General features: G+C 35.7%; 1 long non-coding RNA gene across 1 annotated transcript in view; it reads left to right on the plus strand.

Annotated features, from left to right (window-relative positions):
- LOC136830763 (uncharacterized) overlaps nucleotides 1-27500 on the plus strand; it is an 870103-nt gene that overhangs the window by 437870 nt on the left and 404733 nt on the right. Inside the window, exon 3 of the long non-coding RNA XR_010850738.1 lies at nucleotides 13703-13769. This is a non-coding gene — a long non-coding RNA (uncharacterized lncRNA). The remainder of the gene's footprint in view (nucleotides 1-13702; nucleotides 13770-27500) is intronic.

Consider the following 27500-nt stretch of genomic DNA (forward strand, 5'->3'; position numbering starts at 1 on the left):
GGGGTAGACTTCGTCGTCTCGATCAGCTGCCCTGCCTGTCATCGCGTAGACTCCGGTAGCGTATGTACATGTATTGTACCAGTCACCAGCGCCTTTTCTCCCAGCAGCGTGGAGTAGTTGCCTATTTCTAACTTAAATCTAATCACTTGTTATCAGTCGTGAGACGCAGTTTTCTATAAAATTTTGCTAAAAAGGCATAAGTGACTTTCTTAGCAGTCCTTCTAGCCAATATACTACAGCACTTGGACTGTTGTTTTATAAAGGTGGAAGAAAATGGATGAACAAGCTATGTGTAGGATAAATACAGCCAGAATTTTTTTTTTTTTTTTTTTTTGAATATAGACAGCCGACATACGGATCTCCTTTAATAATTTTAATATTATGGAAACCTACATATATTTCAAGCTTTTAGACTGCACCAAGGAGACATTAACTATTATAGGCAGCCGACATACGGGTCTCCTTTAATAACTTTAATTTTATGAAATCCTACATATAGTTTCAAGCTGCTAGACTGCACCAAGGAGACATTCACTATTAAAAATTTTAGCCATTTCCTTCGGTGAAATCAGTGTCAAAATTTGGAGAAATGAATATGATATGTTTCACTCGTGTAGATGGGCGTACTAAGATTAAGAAACGGAACGAATTGATCATACGGCGACGCAACAACTCCCAAATGGACTCCCAAAGCTTTGTTTCAATTTCAAAACCTTTAGTTCAATGCTGTGCAGAAATAATCGAACCAAATTACTGTCAGCACCGTAAAAGTTGCATATGAATATAAAATATTTCTTTCAGTTAAAAGAAGAAGCAGGTTGCTAACCTACAGGGCGAAAAATACTTGGAATCAATGCAAGTAAAAAATTCTGCATGAGATTTCAAAGGATGAAAAAAATCATGGGTAGAAAAATTTATATACAATTTCCCCCCTGGCAGTTTTTTATATAAATATACTTGAAAAACATACACGTATAAAAACCGTTTAGAATATCACAAGGACAAGAATAAAAATGAATGGGCTGAAGCTACTGAAAAAAATGGAATGTAAGAGACACAAAAATTGAGATTGAATAAATGAGAGAGAACATCTCTTCGCTTCCCAAAAAGTTCCTTCCCAAATCACAGGTCAAGATTAATCATAACTTTTTAATATCCTATAAAATGCACTTTCCCGTTGTTTTCACTCTGGTGCAACAAGATTTTTCTAAGAGCTTTTGAAATGGATTTCAATTAATTTTACTGCTGCCGAAGTAAAAGTAATTCTAGGGCACGATTAGACAACATATGAAATAAAGGCTAAAAGATCCAAAATAAAAACTTGGATTTCATCTTCAGAGGAATGGTTAAATAAATAAGCCCTTGAAAACAAGTATTTATTTATCACTGAAAACCATCCATATACGAACAGAAGTAATCTTTTAAATAAGAACAGCAGCAGCAGCAGCAGCGGTAGTAGTAGTAGTAGTAGTAGCAGTAGTAATAGTAGTAGTAGTAGTAGGAATAGCCATTACAACACTCCGGCAAGTTTTCACAAGCTCTTGTTGAAAACTCAAGATTTAACAATTGAACTTCATCATTATATATATATATATATATATATATATATATATATATATATATATATATATATAATATATATATATATATATAACTAAAGTTTATATATTATATTATTAACTAAAGTTTAAGTTATTTATTACTGTGTAGGTATGTTTTTACATAAGAATTTGTGCATGTTTAAAACTCCCTTTTGATTATTATTAGGATATATTCCAGAAATTCAAACTTGAATTTGACCTGAAAGCATTTTTTCTTAACCTTTTACACATTTTCCCCTTTTTGAGAACGGAAAACTATTATAATATCAGAGAGGCGTTAGGATCGTATTTAACTCTCTCTCTCTCTCTCTCTCTCTCTCTCTCTCTCTCTCTCTCTCTCTCTCTCTCTCTCTCTCTCATATGACTTGCGGGCTCACAAACATTTAAGCGCCTTACGCACCACGCAAAGCTTTCATTGCAAAACCTACCCCAACAAAAGTCACGTATTTTTTTTTTTCGCTTGTTGAAATGAATTAATGGTCACCGTTGCATTTTTTCGGGGAGGGGGGTAGGGGTTGGTTGGAAGCGGTTTAGCAATAGGGGAGGTAGCGAAATGGAATGGTAGCACTTCACGGTCTTTTCCCTGAAATGTGACACAGTAATTGCTGGTTCCTGAGACGCATGCTCATGCAGGCTTAGGCTTAATGGATAGTGGGAGTGGAAGTGGAAGCGATTCCCACTCCCTCTTGTAGATTGAGATGTGAACTGAAGGGAAGACGATTGCAGGAGTTGAGGGGAAGTACTGGAAGTTCGAGGGAAGGTGAATTGGGAGTTTGACTGAGTGAGTAGTATGATTGATGGGAGTAAAACTTTGAGGGATGGCTGAGTGAGAGCTTCAAAGAGAAGAATGGAAGTTCACTGGAAATATGAGTTGGGATTTAGAGAGAGGGAGAAGGAAAAGTTAAGTATACCTTAGTTTAACCAGACCACTGAGCTGATTAACAGCTCTCCTAGGGCTGGCCCGAAGGATTAGATTTATTTTACGTGGCTAAGAACCAGTTGGTTACCTAGCAACGGGACCTACAGCTTATTGTGGAATCCGAACCACATTATGCTGAGAAATGAATTTCTATCACCAGAAATAAATTCCTCTTTATTTTTCATTGGGAGAGGAAGAAGGAATTTGAGGGAGAGTTAGAGTGAGAGGAGCGATAGTTCAAAAAAAGAATGGGTGGCGAGCGTTAGACACTGAGTAAGGAAAGTAGGAATTTGAGGAAGATAAACAAAAATTTTATGGAGTGTAAAGTTTGAAGCTCAGTTGAGAACTAAGTGCAGTTTGAGGTAGTGATGAACTATAAGTTTCATGGATGGGAAGACTGTGTTCAAGGAAGGCTTAAAAATAAGGGAATTATGAAGAGAAGTGAGAGAGATCAAGGACGGAAGGTGATTGTAATCTGAGTGAGAGGACAAAGATTTAGCATAAGAAAGAGACTGAGGCACATGAGAAAAGAACTGAGATCTGTTAGCCCATAGGGATGTCGAGTCGAAAGAAAACAAGTTAAAAATGCTCCGAAGTATCTTCGGCACAATCGATTTTTCTGTATGAAACTCAGCCACGGCCCATGAAACTTTCAGCCACGGCCCGGTGGTGGCCTTTGTTGTTGACACCTATAGCAGTGCCAGACGCATGATCATGGCTAACTTTAACCTTAAATAAAATTTAAAAATTCTGAGGCTAGAGGGCTGCAATTTGGTATGTCTGATGATGGGAGGCTGGATGATCAACATACCAATTTTCAGCCTTCTAGCCTCGGTAGTTTTTAAGATGTGAGGACGGACAGAGAAAGTGCGGACGGACAGACAAATAGCCATCTCAATAGTTTTCTTTTACAGAAAACTAAAAAATGTCAAACGGATGAAAAACGATACTGAATGGGAAAAGGAATGTTACTACATATGAGAGATAATTTTACCATTTCCAGTAATAAATAATGAAATTTGATAAGGAGTATAGTTTCACAGAGAGATGTAGGTCTAACAAAAGAAAGAATGTATCTCAAACCGTGGCATGATGGTAGAGGTTTGAATTCAGTACATTTAAGGAGTGGGAGGTCTTGGGATTGGCTGGAGTTTGAGAGAGAGAGAGAGAGAGAGAGAGAGAGAGAGAGAGAGAGAGAGAGAGAGAGAGAGAGAGAGAGAGAGAGAAGTGAAGTTCTAACTAGAATATCGTTTGTATAAATGGGAGGAAAGTAAAAGTTAGAGAAACAGTGGTTATGAGAATCTGATGGAGGATCGAAGTTGGGGTCTGAAAAAAAAAAAGTACGACTCGAGGCAAACGAGCGAATAAAGAGAGGGAACCGCGGACGAGAAAGTAGAGGTAGCAGTTTGAGGGGGTTGGGGGAAGAAGAGAAAGCGAGGAGATAAAGAGGAAGAGGGACAGAGAAAGAACTCGGCGTGGAAAAAAAAAAGAAAAGTACCGCTTCCTCTAACAAGTCCAACATTTTCCTTTAGTCCTTAATTAGGCAGCGGAAATTTGTTCCTCTCTCTCTCTCTCTCTCTCTCTCTCTCTCTCTCTCTCTCGTCATATTCCCTCCGGACGGAAAAGTCAGGATGATGGACCTGAAATTGGGGACAGGAAGCTAGAATATTAGGCTTTAATTTTCATTTCCCGGGGAAATAACCCTTTCTTCGTTTTTCTTTACAAAAGAAGAAATTTCGAGAAGAAATACATCAAATTTCATAATTCGTAACTTATTTTAGGCGTTTATGTATCTCTGGGAACTAGTTTCATGCTAAGGAATAATATTAAGTATGCTGGAATTTATTTTAGGCGTTTTTTATCACTGGGAATTAATTTCATGCTAAGGAATCTTATGTACCTTGGAACTTATTTTAGGCGTTTGTTTGTCACTGGGAACTAATTTCATGCTAACGAATATTATGTATGTTTGAATTTATTTTAGGCGTTTGTGTATCTTTGGGACCTAATTTCATGCTAAGGAATAATATTAAGTATGCCAGAATTTATTTTATGCGTTTGTGTATCTCTGGGAACTAGTTTCGCTAAGGAATAATATTAAGATACTAATTTATTTTAGTATGTTGGGAAAATTACGTGTCAGGACTAATATCCCCCTTGTATTTTATCATCAATATATTTCCCTTTTTTTGCAGTTCCAACGGTTTTTTCTTTTAAAAAAGCATATGACATTAACGTTTTTTTTCTGCCAGGCATAAATAATTGCTAGTTTATGTCATGGAAATATTGAAAACGATACAATCTTTGTGACAAAGTTTAAACAACGTTTAAAGAAACCCTTTATTCGTATTTAAAAGAAATTATAATGTAATTGAGTCTGTATGAGTTTATTCTAATTTACCGACGTTGATTTCATCTTTAGGTCAGCATTGAGAAGCGTGATATTGACTTTTATCCTCGTTTTCTGAAATATCACATTATATATATATATATATATATATATATATATATATATATATATATATATATATATATATATATATATATATACACGTAAATATGTATATATATGTACGTATTTTATATACGTTATATATATATATATATATATATATATATATATATATATATATATATATATATATATATATATATATATATATAGATATAGAGAGAGAGAGAGAGAGAGATAGATATAGAGGGGGGCAACTGGGTTATGTACATGCGTATATACCTTCAAAGAGTTGCAGTCCTGACCCTCAGTGTGTACCAGGTTCAACTAGCCTAGCTGATAGTACCGAGATGAGGCCCCTCGAGCCCAGGGTACGATTACTTGCTGCCTAGTAGGATAACACCTTTTCAGTTAATGAAAACAGATTCACAATGGAATACTATTCCCTTTCTCAGGAGGAGCGTCAGAAGTCATTGTCAGCAGTGTGATGGATAGGGTTAAGATGTCAAATGTTTCTCTGCTCGGAATCAACTCTGGACGCGTGTGAGTGACCTTGGTTGAAACCAGTAGGCAACAGCAAAGGTCACTGGCCCTAGTCAGCTAGGAACTGCATGCTACTGGGAGCTGGCTATCCAATGAGCTCTCTGTGGATTCTGCTACGTAACTGGATAGGCACAACTTAGAAATGGCCTCTGGTTTTTGGGCTTATGGGGGTTCAAAGAATCTCCAGGTGTATTAAACAATTGAGGATATTTTTAAAAATAGGAGATTGGAATGTAAGAATGCATAATACAACTGGAAAGATAAAACAATGAAAAAAATTGAATTCAAGAGATATGGATAAGACAGCTTAGCTGTTTATGAATCACTGTGCAAAGGAATGAGATAAGAGATTGGAGGGGGTTAATGTGTATGTTAATCCAGGAGGTACTGGTACACTGACTGGAAAGTAGTGAGCAGTAGATTACTGTTTGGAGGTTTTGAATACAAATATTAGTAGTTATGAGTTGTGAAGAAATAAAAGATGAGTTTTAAATAGATCTGCAGATTGTTAAACGAAATACTAGAAATAGATATGAGAATTAGTTTGTTCGTGATAGGAATGCAATGCAGGTTAGAACAATTAACGTAGTAAGACGTAACGGATAAGGAAGGCCTGGAAAAGACTGAAAACGAAAGTAGGGTGTAATTTATTAGTTTTTGTACTGCAAATGATAGAGGAATGGGAGATGCTCTTTTTCAACAGAAGTACATCCATAAATACATTTGGATACCTCCATATGTACAGCGTATAATACTGTATGAGACTCTCACCCACGGCCCATGAAACTCTCAGCCACGGCCCAGTGGTGGCCCGTGTCGTTGGCATCTATAACGGTGCCAGACGTACGACCGTGGCTAACTTTAACCTTAAATAAAATAAAAAGTACTGAGACTAGATGGCTGCAATTTGGTATATTTGATGATTAGAGGGTGGATGATCAACATACCAATTTACAGCCCTCTAGCCTCAGTAGTTTTTAAGACCTGAGGGCGGACAGAAAAAGTGTGGACGACAGGCAAGTATCTATCTCAGTAGTTTAATTTTACAGAAAACTAAAAACTGACAGAGTTCATGTTTAATACCGTAAAGCATCTTGGGGATGACCGTCAAGAGGCTTTTGCAATTAAATGTTGAAATAGATTTTCAGGTCTGGAAACTATATGTGTATACATATGATTGTGCATGTGTTTATGTATGTATATACAGTATACATTCATATAAGTTAATATACTCACATATACACACGCCTTACGCCTTTTCACATTTTGTACATGCGTGTGCGCATATTATTATTTGTGTGTGCTACAGACTTACTATATATATATATATATATATATATATATATATATATATATATATATATATATATATATATATATATATATATATATATATATATATATATATGCTTTATAGATTTTTCATATATATATATATATATATATATATATATATATATATATATATATATATATATAGTATATATATATATATATATATATATATATATATATATATGCGTTGTGAGTGTGTGTGTGCGTGTGAGCAAACTTCTTTTTGTGTATATTTTGAGAGGGAGGGATGAAGATGGGCAGACAGAAAGCAATAATCTAACAGGGGGTGGGGCGGGGAAAAAGAAGGACCAAAATAGCTTGCCGAGCTGTCATACGGTAACGTGGAAATGCTCATTCTCGTCTCCACGCCTGCCCCTCTCTCTCTCTCTCTCTCTCTCTCTCTCTCTCTCTGTGAGAAAAGTAGAAAGTAATCAGTAGCTGTTTTTGTTTTCATTGTGTCAGAAAATCGATGGTAGAGAAGAAGCAAGTCACCGAAATATGTCGTCTGTCAGGGTGTCTGGGTCGCGGAAGGAAAAGATGAGGGTGGTGTGACGTCAGTGAAATTGGGGGGTGGGAGAGGGCGGTCATGATGGGGACTGGCTTACGTATTTGGAGGATAACAGGGGGAAAGGAAGGCCTTTTTTATTAGAGAGAGAGAGAGAGAGAGAGAGAGAGAGAGAGAGAGAGGGAGCGAGGTCAAAAGTTGTGGGGTAATATATTTTCTTAAAACGTAACAAATTTGATGTGATTTTTAATCCCAATTATGTCAAGACTTGCACGCAATGAGAGAGAGAGAGAGAGAGGTGAAAAGTTCTTTCGCAAGAATTATTTTGTTTGAACAAAACAGATCTTCCCGGTCTGTAATTCTGATTATGTCAGAATATTCCGAAATAAATTCATATACATACTGTAGATATGAAGAATGGTTGGAGAGCGAAATTTTTGAAAACAAAAAAAAAAGAAATATTTTACCACTGCAACTTTATTGCGATCAGTTTTGCTGGACTAATGTCAGAAGGACAACAGACAATTTCAGGTTTAATATAACACAGCAGATCAAATAACCTTATCCTTTAGGATAATTGTAACGACGTATCTTCTTCCTCACTGACAGTTTAAGTCTGACTATCATAAACTATTTCGTGATCGTTTCCAGAGTGGGTTTTAGTAATTAACATTCAGACAATGCAGTGCAGGAATTGAAATAATCATGTTAATTTACAATCACATACTTGTTATGAGCTTATTAAATAAATTTTTTTAGTTAAATCGTATTATTGATGCTTTTTCGCACCCATCACTGTGTTTTAGTCTGTGTTCCGTATCATTGTCTCTCATTCGCGGAGACGCCCTTAGTTTATGAGTCATCATAATTTTTCTTCTAATCTTATGTTTTACTTTACCCAAATGACCACAAAAACAATTATTAGCGGAGAAATCTTTCTCCACCCGGGAGCTTAAATGGATTTCTCTCGGGGTAAAAATGACCGTCTGTACGACGGCTCCCGAATTTTATGAGTCTGCCCTGCGCTAATTTCCCACTTTCTATGAAGGCAGTCGCCTTTACTCTCTCTCTCTCTCTCTCTCTCTCTCTCTCTCTCTCTCTCTCTCTCTCTCTCTCTCTCTCTCTCAGCAAAGATAAATATTCAATACATGTTCAGTTATATTTTACCACCGTAGAAGTTTCTTTTCTCTCTCTCTCTCTCTCTCTCTCTCTCTCTCTCTCTCTCTCTCTCTCTCTCTGCAAAGATAAATATTCAATACACATGTTCAGTTATTTTTTACCACCGTAGAAGTTTCTTTTCTCTCTCTCTCTCTCTCTCTCTCTCTCTCTCTCTCTCTCTCTCTCTCTCTCTCTCTCTCTCAACAAAGATAAATATTCAATACATGTTCAGTTATATTTTACCACCGTAGAAGTTTCTTTTAAATCTCTCTCTCTCTCTCTCTCTCTCTCTCTCTCTCTCTCTCTCTCTCTCTCTCTCTCTCTCTCTCTCAAAAGATAAATATTCAATACATGTTGAGTTATATTTTACCATTGTAGAAGTTTCTTTTAAATATCTCTCTCTCTCTCTCTCTCTCTCTCTCTCTCTCTCTCTCTCTCTCTCTCTCTCTCTCTCCATTTTTTCAACAGCTATTAATCCTTTCTCCCCCGCCTTCATATCATTATTTTTCACGATGATTTATGGTAATATAACGAACTTTTTTTATTGTTCCCCTGTTGATGCTTGAAGGGGAATACAGAATTGAACCTGTGTGACAAATGTCGCAAAAATATATAGGGAGAAAAGTATGACCTCCTATATATAAATGTAATGTGTTAAAAGGATTTACGTTATTGTTAGAAGGAGTTACGCTGCAGTAGTAACTGCTGGAAACAAATGATGTAAGACACGCTGTTATTTCCGTCGTTTCTGATTCATCGCAGATTTACAATAAAGAAAAAAAGTAACGGTAAACACTACATTATTCGACATGCAGCCAATTTCTCGTCTGATTCCTTAATAGTAACACTTTGATTATTTTTATTCATGAATCTATTTTATCTACATGCAGTTTATTTTAGCTGCAAGTAGTCTTCATTTCATTTATCTATCTGTAATCTACTTTTTTCTGTATTTTATTACTTCTTCAGTATTTCACCTAAGAGCACTCGGTTGTTAAGAAAATCTTAGGTCTTTTCTAAATATTAATATTAATAGTAATGATTAATATTTTCATATTTCCTAACTCTCTTCTAAAAACCTTGGATACACTTTACAGTTTCACTGTTGATAATTGCCTGAGCGCGAAATAGGAAAAATTACACAAATGTATAATCTAAAGGTATAAATAAGCACAGTTACAAGAATTAAAACGCTCTGATAGCAACAATCAATGAGATATCCCCCGCCTGGAAACGGTTGACCCATTAAACAATGTGCAGTCAAAAATATTTTTCAAGTGTTGAAAAGTAATTTTCATTGATTGTTCAAGAATCAGGCTGAATGTTAAATCGCATCATTTGGCATTTTCCTTTATTTATTTTCTTATTGCCTCTTCCTTTTTTCTTTTTCTTTTTTTGTCCCTTCTGCCCCTAGCTGCAGCCTCTATCATTCCTTTTACTGTACCTCCATTCGCTTTTTCTTTCATCTATCTGACCTTTTACCCTCTCCTAACAATTGTTCCATAGTACAACTGCGAGGTTTTCCCACTGTTACACCTTTAAAGCATTCTTACTATCAATTTCCCTTTCAGCGCTGAATGACCTCATAGGTCCCAGCGCTTGGCCTTTGGCCTAAATTCTGTATTCTGTGTTGTTCTGTAAGTGGTTTTCAATGTGATATTTTCATGCGTTATATCCTTTACCCTAAATTGCCATTTTTTTGGTTATGGGAACTGTGGCAGCTTGCTTACTATCTGAGCAACTTCGCTTGCTTGCTGTATAATAATTATGAAAATAAATGTTATGTTCTTGTAATCAAATGTACTCTGAATTATATATTATACATATTTTCCTTGTAATGATAATGATAAATGATAATTATTTATTATAACAATTAATAATAATAATCCATATATTTATTTTTGTGTAGTGTGACAAATACATTATGGGAAATGAACTCCACTTTTAACTAATTAAGCGTACCTAATTACTGCTGTCATTTTTTCCTGGACAAATACACTACTAATAATAATAATAATAATAATAATAATAATAATAATAATAATAATAATAATAATAATAATAATAATAATAGCAGTCATTTCTCTCGTCACGATTTGATTTAAGGTTTTCATACTTTACTCCTTATTTTTATTCTTTTAACATTATTTTTCTTATCTCATTGTTTATGCAAAACAATTTTTTGTAGTTCATCAATATGTAGCTGCTTTATTCATAGCTGTTTATCTGCTTATTAATTTTTACCTGTGTCATTAATGTTTATTTACTCTCATTTATGGATGTAAACATTCATTTTACGGGTTTATTTATTTACAAAATATGTCTGCTTGCAGCTACCGTTTTCTGCGCTTGTAAAGTAAGTTTCCGGGTATTGCTTGTGATTTACTTTATGAAATTAATGTTTACATATTGTTTGTTTTATTGCGTATGAGAGAAAAAAAAGTGAAGACAATATTTTAGAGGATAATAGTGTAACGTCCATTATATATATATATATATATATATATATATATATATATATATATATATATATATATATATATATATGTAAATATACATATACCTAAACACATACAGTATATATATATATATATATATATATATATATATATATATATATATATATATATATATATATATATATATGGATATACATATATGTATATATGTGTGTGTGTGTGTATGTTATATATGTGTATGTCCGTGTGTATGTAATTCCTATTTCTTTGTATATCATGGACTGTGGGAATGTGGGCGTATTCTCATCCGGAAAAGCGCGACCCAACTTTCAGATTGTCTTCATGACGCCAACCCTTTGTCATCCCTAAGTCTCCGCTCTTCGCAACCCTTCATTTATCTCTGCTTGCACTCTTTTCCATTTCTCAAAACATTTCTCTCTCTCTCTCTCTCTCTCTCTCTCTCTCTCTCTCTCTCTCTCTCTCTCTCTCTCTCTCTCTCTCTCTCTCTCTCTTCACCCATTCATCTTTCCTCTTGTTTCCTTTACTTTAAGAGAACGAACCTTCAGACCTAAGCTGCAGATCTTGAGATTACCCTTTGCTGGTTTGGGTCAGCCTATTGCGTTATACAGTATCTATCTATATCTATCTATCTATCTATCTATATATATATATATATATATATATATATATATATATATATATATATATATATATATATATATATATATATATATATATATATATATATAAATCTATATATATGTATACATATAATATATGATATATTTATATAATTATATGTATATATATATGTGTGTGTGTATATTTTCAACCATATATTTTCCATCGTAGATGTCTCTATATTAGCCCTCAATCCCAGTATTTCTTTCAGGATGAGGTTGCTAGCCCCGTGACATATTCAACTCGGCTTCTATTCATCACAGTCCACTAACGGCCACGTATCTCATGCACTGTTTAGGTCAACAAGGTCACAATGGGCTTTGCAAGAAAAATTACCGAGTCGTTTCACCTTCCTATGGTTGAACGTTAGCTTCTCTGCATGAAAAGAGATTAGAACTGAGTTCAAAGTCAAAGTCAAAATTCTTTATTTCACTAAAAATGGTTATTATATAACCACGGAGCGACAGAGCTTCTTACATATCGTCATGAAACCTTCATTCGGGAACTGCTTTATGTTAATGTTGATATCCTGTCGCCAAGTCAATGACGTTGAATAATTATGAAAAACTTTAACATTCTCCCAAAAGCTCCTCTGGCAGGTTAGATTAACAAGGACCTTTATGCATATTATTAAAATTAAGTTAACATACAAGTGTGTTTAATGCTTAACTGTAAGTCTGCGTTATCCTATAGATCTGGATAGTCTTAATTTTAACACTCTGATGTCTGTATGTATGCCCAAAACAACAAAAAAGAAGTGAGAAACAAACCCAGGAAAAACACTCCACAACATCACTGCAAAAAGTCGACAAAGTCATGCAAAGCTCATAAACAGCTGAAATAAAACCGGACAGGGAGAGCGAGGAATGACGCCAAGGAACTGGAAACACGAATTCAAACTGATATTCGCCAGAAGGGCGAGAAGTTTTGCGCGATAAAACGCAGCCGAGAAAAAATACAATGGTGTCACTGGCGCTATAAAACCCGAAGTTGAAACGAAGGAGGAAAAGTGAAGGATTGGTGTAAAGCAGTATTCCCATTTAATATTCGTCTACGAAATTCTTTGGAGAATCAAAGAGAGAACTTTCCAGTTCTGTTACTCTAGTGGCCGTTGGGTCTCAGCGTGACCTTTTGCCGCTTGTACCAGACCTTTGAATGTCTCTGTTGTATCCCATCGCTATTCAGATTCCAAGTGTTCTTTCTTCCGTGCACTGGATATTGTGGTTTAATCTCTGTAGTACCCACCATTACCAACTTCCCCGTTGGGGTTTAATCTCTATATAGTACCCACCATTACCAACTTCCCCGTTGGGGTTTAATCTCTATATAGTACCCACCATTACCAACTTCCCAGTTGGGGTTTAATCTCTATAGTACCCACCATTACCAACTTCCCCGTTGGGGTTCAATCTCTATATAGTACCCACCATTACCAACTTCCCAGTTGGGGTTCAATCTCTATAGTACCCACCATTACCAACTTCCCCGTTGGGGTTCAATCTCTATATAGTACCCACCATTACCAACTTCCCCGTTGGGGGATGGTGCAGTCAGTGCACCTCACACGGTGCACTGTCGGCACTACTTAAAGTTCATTGCAACGTCAATTCGGCCCCTAGCTGCGACCCCTTTCATTCCTTTTACGGTACCTCCATTCATATTCATTTTTCTTCCGTCTATTTTTCCACCCTCTCTTAACAGTTGTTTCATAGTGCAACTGCGAGGTTTACCTCCCGTTGCACCTTTAAAACCTCTATACTCTCAATTTCCTTTTTAGCTTTGAATGGCTTCATAGGTCTCAGAGCTTGGCCTTTGGGCTGAATTTGAATTTCAATTCCATTCCATTACTAACTGTGGCATTTATCCAGTCTCGTTCATGGTTCGTACCCTGCCCATGGCTGCCTTGTCGATTTTACGAATTTTAGAAGTTTTCTCTCACGAGGCCTTTTAGAATACGCAGTGAGGTTTACAAAATAAATGTTACCACGGCTCTAGACCCGTTACCCTATTATGTTTTTAATGTGTTAAAACTATCTTTCTCCTTTTCAGCTTTCGTGTTGGTTGCTCACCTTGTTCAACTTTGTACGCGCAGTGATGGGAATTAACATATCTTAAGGTAAAGTCCCATTTTTTCCATTTATTTTTGTATAGTGTTTCCCCATGTACACAATATCCTTTCCTCTTTCTCTTTCTCTCTCTTTCTTTCGTTCTGTTTGTCATATGAATAGTTTAATTTAATCAATTATTTATTTTAATTAAGGTTAAACTTAATTTAGTAGTTTTTATTTTTTCCACTCTGCAATCTCTAGGGTGCGTGTGTGTGTTTTTGTGTGTGTGTGTGTGTGTGTGTGTGTGTGTGTGTGTGTGTGTGTGTGTGTTTGAAGCTCACCCCAATATTCATATTTTTCCGTGTACTGTACGACACAGTCCATGCTTATCTGTCCGAGAACATACAAATGGTATAGCAAAACCCAACTGTAAAACCGAGGTCCTCGCTTACATAACATTCAACATCTATTTGCAATATGTTTATGTAAAATAGAATCCTGTTGCTTGAAGGCGCAGCACTTGGGAGCTCTCTCTCTCTCTCTCTCTCTCTCTCTCTCTCTCTCTCTCTCTCTCTCTCTCTCTCTCTCTCTCTGAGTGGAGAACCTTGCCGGAAGATTCTCGACATCCTGAGCATATCTGACCTAATTAAAGGTTCTTAGACTTGTTGATAATTCATACTAAAACATATCAGTCATAATTATTGAAGAAATTGTATTAGGGTGTTTATGAGGTATTGCAAATTCACAAGGTATTGCGCCATTAACGATTACCAGCAAAATCACTTTATATTGTTACTATGTCATTGAAAATTTATTTTGATTTGTTTCATTCAGAATTATTGAAAATATTACTTCAGATCGATAATGTGAAAATAAAGTGAACATTTTGATTCAGATGCTATTTACCCAGAAATGCTTAAATATCGGTTGAAAATCGCCAATTTCTATTATTATTATTATTATTATTATTATTATTATTATTATTATTATTATTATTATTATTATTATTATTATTATTATTATTATTGTAAAATAAAACCAGGAGCGTTAGCTCATGGAAAATATCGGGTCAGCATTTCCTCAAAATCGTCAAGGACTGAAAAATAGTCAGGATTGCAAAATCATGTTTTGATGGCATCATTATCGCAGTTGTGTCAGGTATTGAAGTTTATTTATGTGTATTTATTCATCTTGGCTTCAAATTTTGCTTCAGCGATCCTGTTCGTATTTTGGCGTTAAGGCTTCGGTCTCTACTTATATAAAATAGTCTTGTCCTGATATAAACATACTGTGATGAAATCCTGCTTGAGAAGCCGGTTTTCTTTATTCATTTGCTCTTGTATTCCAAATGTGTCGGTAGAAGGAGGATCTAAGAGCATGAACAGAGAGATTGAAATCTCAATTTGAGCATTAAAATACATGGTAGATTAAAGGTAGATGCTATTTACTGCTCTCATCTGTTAAATGACAGAAATACACTTAGTAGGGATGGAACAAAAGCGAAACATGGACGTCAGTAAGGCAAATAAAAGCTCTGCATTCTTAGAACTTCGAACCTTTCCCCTCTTTTGTACTTCAACCACTACGTAACTTCCAGCGGAACGAAACTTCTCCCACTTGCCAGCATATGTTCGGCAGTAATTCAATTAACACGTTATAGATAGGCAACGAGTGTTCGGTGGCGTGAAAGGGCTGCCACCTTATAGGGAGGTGTTACAATATGTAGATGAGGGTAAGGGAGGTAGCGCGTTATAAATTAATACTGAATATATATTTTGGTGTGAATGGGAGCTTTAATTATAGGGGCTGTGCCTTGGTGGTCGAAGTAGAGCAAAATACAGTGGGAATTAATTTCCGAATATCATACATCTCGTATTCAGGAGTGGGCGGCTGTAGACAGATACGGCATTCCAGTTTCTCAGCCAGGGATGAGGTCTCGAGCCCCACGCCTTTATCTTAGCCGTAGCAGACGCTAGTACCCAAATTCAGCTGGGTGCAGTGATGGGCGACACACAGAAAGTGACTGACAAGCAGAAACTCCAATATTTTGTTTGTAATTGATGTTTCGGGAAAGTTTTTCTCGACAAAAGGGATAAATACAATACCTGAACGCACTTATTCATGCACCCACTTACGCACGCGCACGCACGCACACACACACACACACACACACACACTTAATTACAAAATATTTATTTTCGTTTTCTTTTTTCTTCAGGCCTGGTCTGGAAAAGGACTTTAGTTTGTCCGTCCTATTTTCGGTTCCCCATGAAAAACAATATGGTGTTATGCTCTTTGCAATTCTTCTGAATTACATTTTCACCTTTTATCTGTTTTAATTCTGAGCCATTGTTCCCCTTTTATTCATCCATTCAACGACGATTGTGCTATCCAAACTCTCCTCGAAAACGCGCTTTTATTAGGTAACTAGAATGTAAAATCAGTTCTTCCTCTGCAAACCTGATCACCGTGTTTTAATGAACGAAGCCCATGGTTGCTCGACAATGAAGGCCAAGTGGGTCTGCCCCGCATTATTATTTTCCCATTGTGCTTCATTGTTTTTCTTTCCTTCCAACTCATTGTATCTGTGCTTTGGTTTCTCATTCACTTTGACAACTGACTCCATTGAATCATAGCTAAACTGAGATACTTTGATCTGAAAATTCGGAATAATAATTGAGATTTACCAGTTGTGCTGAAAAAGTTGAAAATGGTGGTATTGCATTTTATAATAAAAAAATATCAATATAAAGGAGTGTATCCACATGAAAAGATCACCAGTTATCTCATAAAAAAAAGACCTTGAGCTAGACTTCAAGAAAAGCTGAAGTTTTAAATCTATCATGTTGCGGAAAGGTAAAGATGATATGTGTTTGGCCTAAATTTGATAAGTCCACCTGATAATTTTAATTCACTGACGTTTATGGCGGTAGTTTACCGATAGTTATAAGTCTGGTGAATAAGGCAACACATGAATGATAAGGTTAAGCGCTGAAGCGGTTGCTTTACGCTTTAACTTTTCAGTGGTTTTGAAATCTTCAAGAGCAAAATTTATAAGTGGTTTATTTTTTTTATTTCCATGCGTAGGAATGGAAAATGATAGATTTCTGCTAGTTTCATAAGTGACTAAAATCAATGGAATTACCTGGCTGATTTCAGCACAATAACACCACAAAGTAATCACTTCCCACTTCAAAGGGCTCCCTCCTAGAGGGATCCCACACCTTGGTCTTTGATCTCCACGGTGAGTTTGCCATTGAAAGCCGGCCAGACGGCATTCAGATTCCTCTCGGTGTCAACACCAGCCCTCTTAATCTCTTTATCGCCTTACCAAACTCCAAACTTACGGGCTGGGTTGTCTTTGTTCACACCCATGTCTATAAACCAGTCAGTTCCCTGTCTTCTAACACACGCTTCACTTCAATATAAAAGCTTTATATCGCTCTCAACAATTTATCCCTTGTACCATACATCTTCAGAACTCTCCAGATTGTCTATAATTATACAGTGCATGACAGAGTCGTTGAATTAAGATTAGACTTCGTCGTTTTTCCCTTTCTTTCGTACGTCTCAAACAAAACTGTTTTATCATAAACACTTGATCCCGAATCACTCTCCCTTGCCTAAAACCACATTATTCTTCAGATATCAGTCCTTCTGTCATCTGCCCCACTTTATCAGAATCTTACCGCATGCTTTCCCTTGCTTATTAAGTAATGTTTGCCTCAATAATTTCCAATCTTCTCTATCTCTCATGCAAAGGAATTACTCCTCTCAGCCGTTACTTTGGAACTTTTCCCTCTTCCTCATATACCTTAACACCCTGGAAAGCCAGTCCTTCTCACTAAGACCTCTATATCGCAGCATTTCGCTTTTATTCCCATCAGTATCTTTTCATTCTTCACCTTCCCAATTGTTCTCCTTATCCCTGGAAGATACTTCCTCACTTTCAAACTAGGTCACTTTTCTATCCTCCACGTTCAACAAATCCTCAAAGTAGCCACTTCATTGAACTAAAATCACATTCACTTAGGATAGTCCATTGCCGTATTTTATTTTTAAATTCATATATGAGCTTTTCAGTCGAGAAACATGCCAAGTGCCATTTTTAAAATATAATAAATTAAATTAAAAAATACTTTGGGCCAGGATGGCGTTTGGCATGTTTCTCGACTGATAGATTCATATGTTTATTGATCTGACTGCCTGCACTGACTTCCGTATCGAATAGCATTCGCTCTATGATTCAGCTTTCTGTTTACGTTACTTGCTTTATTTTTCTCCTTCACTCTTTTCTTGTTTGCTCCCTCCATCTTCCTGAATACCTGTACCTGATATTCTCTTGTCATGCAACTGTATTCCAAATAATCATTTTTTTCTCCTTCACAAAAACTCTCATGTCCTCATTCTACAAATCATTGGCTTTATTAACTCTTCCTACCGGTCTTTAACCACAAGAACTCCCGGTCACCATTCCTAACTCTGTAAAAGTCTGGTTGCCTGCGAAAGATTGAAGACGTCTTAATCTGAATTCAATAACCTCTTTCATTGGATGGTATGTTTTAAACATCATCTCTTGCTATATATAATTGTTTTTACGAAATGCTGTGCAAAGTTTTCTTTCCATCTTAACTTTGAAAAGGTACAAACACTATTATGAATTATTTTCTAATAAATATAGCATGGTACGAAATGTATGGTAAATCACTGAAGAGAATCGAAAGTAATTTTCATTCTTCAGCTGTCCTCCTTCCCTCACAGTCACTTCCAGTTCTCAAACTTGAACAGTTTTCAGTCCTTTGCATTCAAGAGGTTCCCATAATAATCACTCCATTGATCTAAGACCGCATTCAAGTACAACAGCATGTTTCCATTTGCTTATTTTATTTTGGAATTCAGAAATGCTTATTGATCTTCGCGTCTGCACTCACTTCCGTATAGAGTAGCATTCGTCCAATAGTCCATTTTCTGCTTTCGTTATCGTTACTCGCTTTACTTTTTCTGTCACCTTTTGGACTGCTCCATCCATCTTCTTGAATACCTGTACCTGATATTCTCTTGTCATGCAACTGTATATATCTCAAATAATCACTAGTTTCTCCTTCACTAAAACTGTCATGTCCTCAAACCACAAATCACTACTCTTATTACCTCTTCATACTCCCTTTAATCGCAAACGCTGCCAGTAAAGTTCCTAAGTTTATAAATGTCTGGTTACCAGCGAAAGATTAGGGACAACTCAATCTGAATTCAATAACCTCTTTCATTTGATGAGCCTCTTTAACCACCACATCTCAGTTTAAGCTATGATTGTTTTTATGAAATGTGGTACAAAAACGCTCATGTGTAATTTGTAATAAATGTAAAATGGTACGAAATGGACTAAGTCATTGATAACGATTTCATTTAACTGATGTATCATTTTACACTAGAAAACAGCGATTCCACGTGACACGGAATTCGCTGTTGTTTTGTTTATAGAATCTAAAAACAGCTTCAGTTACTTACAAGACAAAATATATTTTTGAATCAAATCACATCATTATTGCCAGTCTGCAAATTGTTGATTTTACTTTAAACGCCAGAGATTTATCCATAAAAAAATTCTAATAACAGTACAGTTATTTCAAGTGCATGTAAGCTGACGACAGATCACTAGCTAACATGGAAGCTTTATCATTATGTAATCATGTATCAAAGGACGTCAGTCTGAATCTGGCTTAATGCTTGAGCAGTAAACATAGAGATATGCTGTCAAATCACATACTTGCATTATTTCATGTGCTGTAATAATAATGTGCCGTATAATCCTATAATTCCAGTATACTAGGTGTAACAATGTTTTCTGGGTAGTGAATTATCGAAGTGTACCAACTTTTGCTTCCTGTGTGTTTTGTTTCGTATAAGCAAATTGTATTCGGCGGAGTCCAGCGGCCATGTGATTTAAACAGTATTATTCTGATTGCAGGGATTCGGTAGCCAGCCGCCCCGCCACCGTCCCCCCCCCCCCCCCCGAAACTCTTCCTCATCCCATACCAGCCGGGTCCTCCCAGACACATTGAAAAAAAAACTTTCGCCTAATGAAAAAAGTAAATAATCATTTAGGTTTGATTAAATATTACTGTACTCTCTCTCTCTCTCTCTCTCTCTCTCTCTCTCTCTCTCTCTCTCTCTCTCTCTCTCTCTCAACAAAGATAAATACATATTCAGTATACATTCAGTAATATTTTACCACTGTAGAAATTCAGTTCTCTCTCTCTCTCTCTCTCTCTCTCTCTCTCTCTCTCTCTCTCTCTCTCTCTCTCTCTCTCTCTCTCACAGAAATGATAAACACATATTCAATGCATGTCCAGTTATATTTTGTCAACGAAGAAATTTATTGCTCTCTCTCTCTCTCTCTCTCTCTCTCTCTCTCTCTCTCTCTCTCTCTCGTTACTGTTATACTCGTATATTGTATAACGTACTTTCATTTTGATTAACCGTTCCATGACGGTGCAAAATCGGCAACTGTTCGATCATTTTCACCGAAACAATTTGTCCAATTAACAGGCAAACGTGCCGCCTGAAGCGAATGATTTCGTTTTTCAAAAATTAACGAAGGAATTGGGAAATTCTGAGGCCCACTGTTTTCGAAAATAATATACAAATAGATTATCAGGTGCTTTTGTGATGAGGAAGGAATTTATTATTATTATTATTATTATTATTATTATTATTATTATTATTATTATTATTATTATTATTATTATTATTGAAGAGTGAACGCCACAATAATTATTAAAGTATTGTCGAGTAATTGCTTCTTCATTGCATGATAGATATTATTATTATTATTATTATTATTATTATTATTATTATTATTATTATTATTATTATTATTATTATTATTTTGAACTTCTTATGTAGTTTAGGATAGGGTATGTTGTTTCCAATTTAAGAACAAGTGACTTGTCATTGAATCTTCATTGAAAAATTCATGCTAAATTTGATGAGAGTTCTGCAGCTTTGTGTGTGTGTGTGTGTTTAAATTATTTTTTTAAGACTGAAGTAACAGTGACGAAGTGTCTGGAAGAACTTGGACGATGCAAATGAATTGAAAATAGTAATCAGAAATGTTGGGAACACTAGTGTAAGTTCCCTGATCATTACGGTCCGAATCTAATGATAGGATTTGTAAAGCTCTGTCTCAGGTGATCGACGTAATTTCGAGGCAAATTATAGATCGTTAGCCAGTAGCTCTTCAACATTCTGGCGTTGAATTGTCCAGGTTCAGGGTCCATTTTTCTTATAGCGCACGTGTGTATATTAAACCAAATACACCCTTCACCTGATAATATGGTGGTAGAAAGAAAAGTAAGTTACTGTATTCTGTTTTTCGATTTGGGATAAAAGTTTTATAAAAAAAAAATCATCATTACGCGTAAATTACCATTATTGTTAAAATGGAGTAAACAACATAAAAATGCCACCCACTTGACAGCAGAAGTTTTAATCGATGGTTATAATTATCATCCATATTCAACGTAACTGATGTACAGGGTTATATCAAGTGCCTGCGTTACAACCCAGTTCTCTTCTCCACGACCAAACACTAATTGGAGATTAGTTTTGCTAGAAACAGATAGGCAAAAGAACAAGGGTATGAGGGAATTTGGGGAGTATGATGTGAGTAAAGTAGAAAACCATTATGGAGTATGCTTCTGGAAAACTAAAAAAAAACTAATGAAATAAAATGTATTGTATAAACGCGTTAACCTTGTTGGCATATTCTAAGGTGAATTTCTTAAGGCTTAAAGATGATCGCAGCTCATACGCAATAAAATATTAAGGGCACACAAGATAGGTTCTGGTTCTAATGACAGTTTAGAGCTGATGTGCAGTGTTTGTGATATTTCAAAGAATATTTATGCAAACCTTAGTAGATGATTTGGACGTTGTTTAAGGCTTCTCATATAAATCTTAAGGTCCTTAGAGAAGAACTCGTAACTGGATGTTTCTCCTTTGCTGTAGTCTCGTTAATCCCCGTAGTGGGGTAGTGCCGTCAGTGCACCTCATGCGATACACTGTAGGCACTACTTAAGGGTTCTTTGCAGCATCCCTTCGGCCCCTAGCTGCAGCCTCTTTCGTTTCTTTTACTGTACCTCCATTCATATTTTCTTTCTTCCATCTTGCTTTCCACCCTCTCCAAACAATTGATTCATTGTGCAACTGCGAGGTTTTCCTCTTGTTACACCTTTCAGACCTTTCACTGTCAGTTTCCATTTCAGCGCTGAGTGACCTCATAGGTCCCAGTGCTTGGCCTTTGTCCTAAACTCTATATTCGGTTCATTTCAGTTAATTATTAGACAAAGGAAGAAGACATAAAACACATTCCTACAGAAGAATCAGTTATATAAATCATTTGCTCTCAAGGAAACTCACGATGAGTTGTTACTTTTTTATTTAGCATTTCATTTTTAGGCATTATTGAAGTTTTCTAGATTCAAAATCGATTCTTGTGTAAATATTAAGATGAAATATATAAAACTTGTTCTTCGAGAATTGCTTGTTTGAATACTGAATAACCGTTTATTCATTGTGACTAACAGATGTAAAAGAATAAATGAAATTAAGAAATTTTGGAATACTTTCATTCTCAAATGATTAATTAAAGATAGTAAGAAAGCGTTATGTAACTCTCTCTGGAAGTAATATCGTCAGCACGCGCAGTACCTCTTTATCAAGCGCAAGCACAAACATACACATTATTACGCAGAGTGGTATTGAACCTTTCGTAAAGATTAAAAATACATTACCTTCCTGTATCCAAATGTGCCACTGAAGAATAATGTTCGTGATACATTTCTGTGCCACCTGCATGAAAAACCAACGATTATCCCTCTCAGTTCGGACGCAGAAAAACGAAATCGAAAGGAAACAAAACCATATCAGACCATAATACGGTTTCTGTCCCTTCCGGATTTGCATTCGGGCGCGTGGGCCGAAATAAATGTTCATTGTTCGTAACTTGTGTCGGATGAAACCTGCCACAAATCACACGCGCTGTTTGGATGCGTCGTGTTCACTTCGACTGGAACAAACACCAAAACACATGAGATTAATGTTTATTCCAACCCCGTGAACTAGTGTGGGTTAATTCGCTTGGAAATTTGACTCCACACATCATAGTCAGTTGAACTGAATGTCAGAGGGTGGGGGGAGGTTATAGTACATAAATTTATTAACCAAACAAAACGAGAGAATATTGAAGTTGGGTTATTTTTTATTATTATTGTTATTAATATCATTATCTGGTTTACCAAGAGCACTTGATTATTTCGGGATTACATAGTAGTGAAATTTGTTGCAAAGTCTCAGTAGAACGCAAAGGGTATTTTTTTCAGAATTTATTGGATTTTTAATGAAATACAGCTGAAGGGATATCTAACAGCTTGCATGCATGCCATTCAGAGCCTTAGATTATTATTATTATGACCGAAAATTGTTCCGCCAGTTTAGCTACTTATGCTGTTCCTTTCGTTGGTGATGTGTAATTTAATAAGGTAATGATTCAATTAATCTCAAAATCTGCTAGTGGAATACGGAAATACCCTGAGTGTCCTAAGACAGAAATATAGGCTTTGCTTAAACTTAGTTGTAAAATACCTGCTGTTATTTCATGCAGGGTATATCTGTATTTTTTTTATGCATTAGCATTCCCTGGTGTACTATCTTGCCCATAGTGTATGAGTTAAATAGTCGGTTCATTTAGTTGCAATGCCAGATGTCAGTTCATATAACTATACACTACCACGGTAGTATGAAAATATACAACATGCCTATTGTTGTTTTCCTATTTTATTACTAATAACTCATTGTCCATGCTTTATGTTCTCTTGAAAGAACATACTTTCGGGTAACCACTGTCAATAATAACTCTGAACAAGTTATGTGATGAATCTGTTCGCTCCATTCGTCGTTTATACTAATATCCTGGGAACTTAGTTGTATTATCATGCCATTATCTCTGACTTTTTCCAGATAGTTCCTTGTGATCACACTAGTATAAGTTTATTATTTAGTATTTGGTCTATAAAGTCCTTAGAAAATTTATCAGCTCTCCTTGTTATTAGTTTCAACAAAGTTAAATTGTCTCCTGATACAAAATATATGTCATTAATGAGGGCGTTTAATTATCAAAAGAAGAGCGAGGACAGAAAAGAGAATTACAGAATTTGTAATGTTTGAATTACAGAATTTGTAATGTTTTCAGTCTGGGATGAAGCCTAATGCTAACCTCACTCCCATTTATCATATAGTGACAGGAGTAACCCGGATAGAATACATTCCTTGGTCACAAATATTAGAAGAAATTAATTTCTTCCTCATCAACTTAGAAGTCTTAATTTACACACGTTGAATAAGCACATAAAATAAAATGTATGAAAGGCATTGCTTTGAAGTGTATTTTCAATCCTATTTAGTAATATAAAAGTAAAGAATTTTTTTCCCGTTAAAAGAATGTTCCATGACATATGCTTTCGTGTCATAAGTCTTACTGGGCAAAAAAAAAAAAAAAACTCGGTAACCAAAGAGTAGTTGAAAAGTTTTTTTTTTTTCTCAACAAAAAAATAACAGCACAGTTGTTCCTAAAACAATCAGAGCAAGTGGTTCGAAAACGTTGTTCTTCAAAGACAAAACAAAAGGGCAAAATAAAAAAGGGAAACGTTTTCAGTTCCATGTAAAGATTAGATTAGTTTTGTCGCGTCCTTTTCCCTTTTTCTCTAAAATTTTTTTTCGAGAAGCGTGATGCCGGGGAACTTGGGAGGACCTTGTAAAAAGTTGTGAAGAAGGGGTTCTCCCTGAGGGATGACGTTTCTCGTTATGCTCAAACGGCGTTGTCTAATCGGACGATTCTGTTTATGTTTATTTTGTGTTATTTTATCTGTCTTTTACAGCTACCAAAGCTGGTTAGTATTTCCGATCGAGGTTTGTCCAACGTCCGGACGTATGTGTACGTATGGTATCAGCTGAAGCCACAGGAACAGCTTGGAAAGAAACGACAGAGTGCCAAGTACTTTCATGTAATTAACAAACGACAGAGTGCCAAGTACTTTCATGTAATTAACAAACGACAGAGTGCCAAGTACTTTCATGTAATTAACAAACGACAGAGTGCCAAGTACTTTCATGTAATTAACAAACGACAGAGTGCCAAGTACTTTCATGTAATTAACAAACGACAGAGTGCCAAGTACTTGCATGTAATTAACAAATGACAATTTACTTTCATGTAATTAACAAACGACAGAGTGCCAAGTACTTTCATGTAATTAAAAACGACAGAGTGCCAAGTACTATGTAATTAACAAACGACAGAGTGCCAAGTACTTTCATGTAATTAACAAACGACAAAGTGCCAAGCACTTTCATGTAATTAACACATCTTCGGGGCACATCTTTGTGCCCCGAAGATGTGTTAATTACACGAAGGTACTTGGCAGTCTGTCGTTTCTTTTCAAGCTTTTCCTGTCTTCAGCTGATAACGAATCACGTGTATATTTTTGTGATTGTTCGTTGATACCTATATATACTGTATATGTCTGGGTGAAACTTATCCCACTTACTACTTCGCCAAAACCACGGTATCAGTTTACATCAAACATTCCACAAAGCATCCAAAGGTAAAGGATATTCACGTTTGTTTCCAATAGATGCGACGCCCCTTCCAAGGAGAGATGATAAGTAAGAAATACCGAAAATAGAACTGTGGCCCAGAAACGAAAAATCTTACATGTAAATATAATTATGCAAAGTAGGTTCAAGGTTGTTCACGCATTGTTCGAAGGAACCGGGATGCAGCCGCATTAAGGGTCCATAGTTTTACAAAGAAATATAAATATAGAAAAAGTCACAACTATATTTTTGCTAAAGAAGCCTTTGAGTATTTTCTGTGCCTAAAAGTTTATTTTTCTTCTCTTACTGTGAAAGTAAGTTTAATTTCATTATTTGTTTAGAGAATCTCTCTCTCTCTCTCTCTCTCTCTCTCTCTCTCTCTCTCTCTCTCTCTCTCTCTCTCTCTCACATACAGTTTAAGTTGTTATGTAATATATATATATACTGTACAGTATATGTATATATATATATATATATATATATATATATATATATATATACTGTACAGTATATGTATATATATATATATATATATATATATATATATATATATATATATATATATATATATACTCGATAGATAGATAGATAGATAGATAAATAGATAGATAGACAGGCAGATAGATAGACAGATAGACAGAGATAGATATATACATGTATGACTCCATTTTCTTTTACCTAGTTATTAATTTTAGAGTTTTGTGCCAAAAATCTCGTTTCTGAACAGGTAAACCATATAAGAATATCAAATTTGGTCCAATAACGTTGCTGATGCTCTGATTGGTCCTCGTATTTTTTTCACAACAGGATCAACCTAGAGTTCGGTCCCGACCAGGAAGGAGTAATTAAGGCTCGTTTCTATAAAATTTTGGTATGCCTCTGTTGACACAAGCAGTGAATTTTGTACCTAGTTGTTATTGTTGTTGTGTGTTGCAGCTAGAGTGAGGAAAAGAGAGATATAAAATACAATTCAAGTTTGTGATCAGTACGGTCAAAGTGTATACGACATTTTTTAAAACGCAAGGGCGTCGAAGAGGTAATCCTCACCCCACTCTATTGAACCTACTCATTAGATAAGACTTCTCTCTCTCTCTCTCTCTCTCTCTCTCTCTCTCTCTCTCTCTCTCTCTCTCTCTCTCTCTCTCTCTCTCTGTCCGTCTTTTACTACACGGATATATATATATATATATATATATATATATATATATATATATATATATATATATATATATATATATATATATATTTCTATACTGTATATATATATATATGTGTATATTTATATTTATATATATATATATATATATATATATATATATATATATAAATGTATATATGTGTGTATATATATATGTGTGTGTATGTGTGTATTTGTATCTATAAAACCTTTCTTTACCGTGGTGCTACATTCACTCAATCACATTCCCTCCAGCCAAACAACTGAACTTGGCACTGGCAAAAGTTAGCGTTGCGTCATATATCCAATAAGTAACTACGCTGTCGAACTCCGAAGACTTTCCTCGCTGTTTTTAGTCATTGTCTGGTTCCGGTTGATCTCTCTCTCTCTCTCTCTCTCTCTCTCTCTCTTGTACCTTATTATTCTCCCTTTCCTCCCAGGGGTTCATCCAGACTAGTCCTCGGGATTTAAAGTGACTCCGGCTGTCGAGGTCCTGATGCCTTTATTTGGTTCCCTCAGGGTAGGGGTTGGACCCTTTGTTGGTAGGAGGAGGGGTTTGGGAGGGGAGGGGATATGGGAGGGGAGAGGGTTGCTATTGATGGGATGGGAGGCTATGCTGATGGCGTAAAAGGTAGGAATGTTGTAGGCGTGAATAATTACTTGACAGAGGGGAAAGCGAGTGGTAGAAAGATAAAGGAATGGTGGCAAGAGAATGAGATGCTGTTAATTAAAAACCGTGAAGTATTTGAGACATTTGGATGTGTGTGTGTGTGTGTGTATGTATATATATATATATATATATATATATATATATATATATATATATATATATATATATATGTATATATATAAATGTATATGTATAAATAGATATAATTATATACCTTAGTTTTATAGACCACTGAGCTGATTAACAGCTCTCCTAAGGCTGGCCTGAAGGATTAGACTTATTTTACGTGGCTAAGAA

The sequence above is a fragment of the Macrobrachium rosenbergii genome, chromosome 47 (assembly GCF_040412425.1).
Source record: "Macrobrachium rosenbergii isolate ZJJX-2024 chromosome 47, ASM4041242v1, whole genome shotgun sequence".
Lineage (NCBI taxonomy): Eukaryota > Metazoa > Arthropoda > Malacostraca > Decapoda > Palaemonidae > Macrobrachium > Macrobrachium rosenbergii.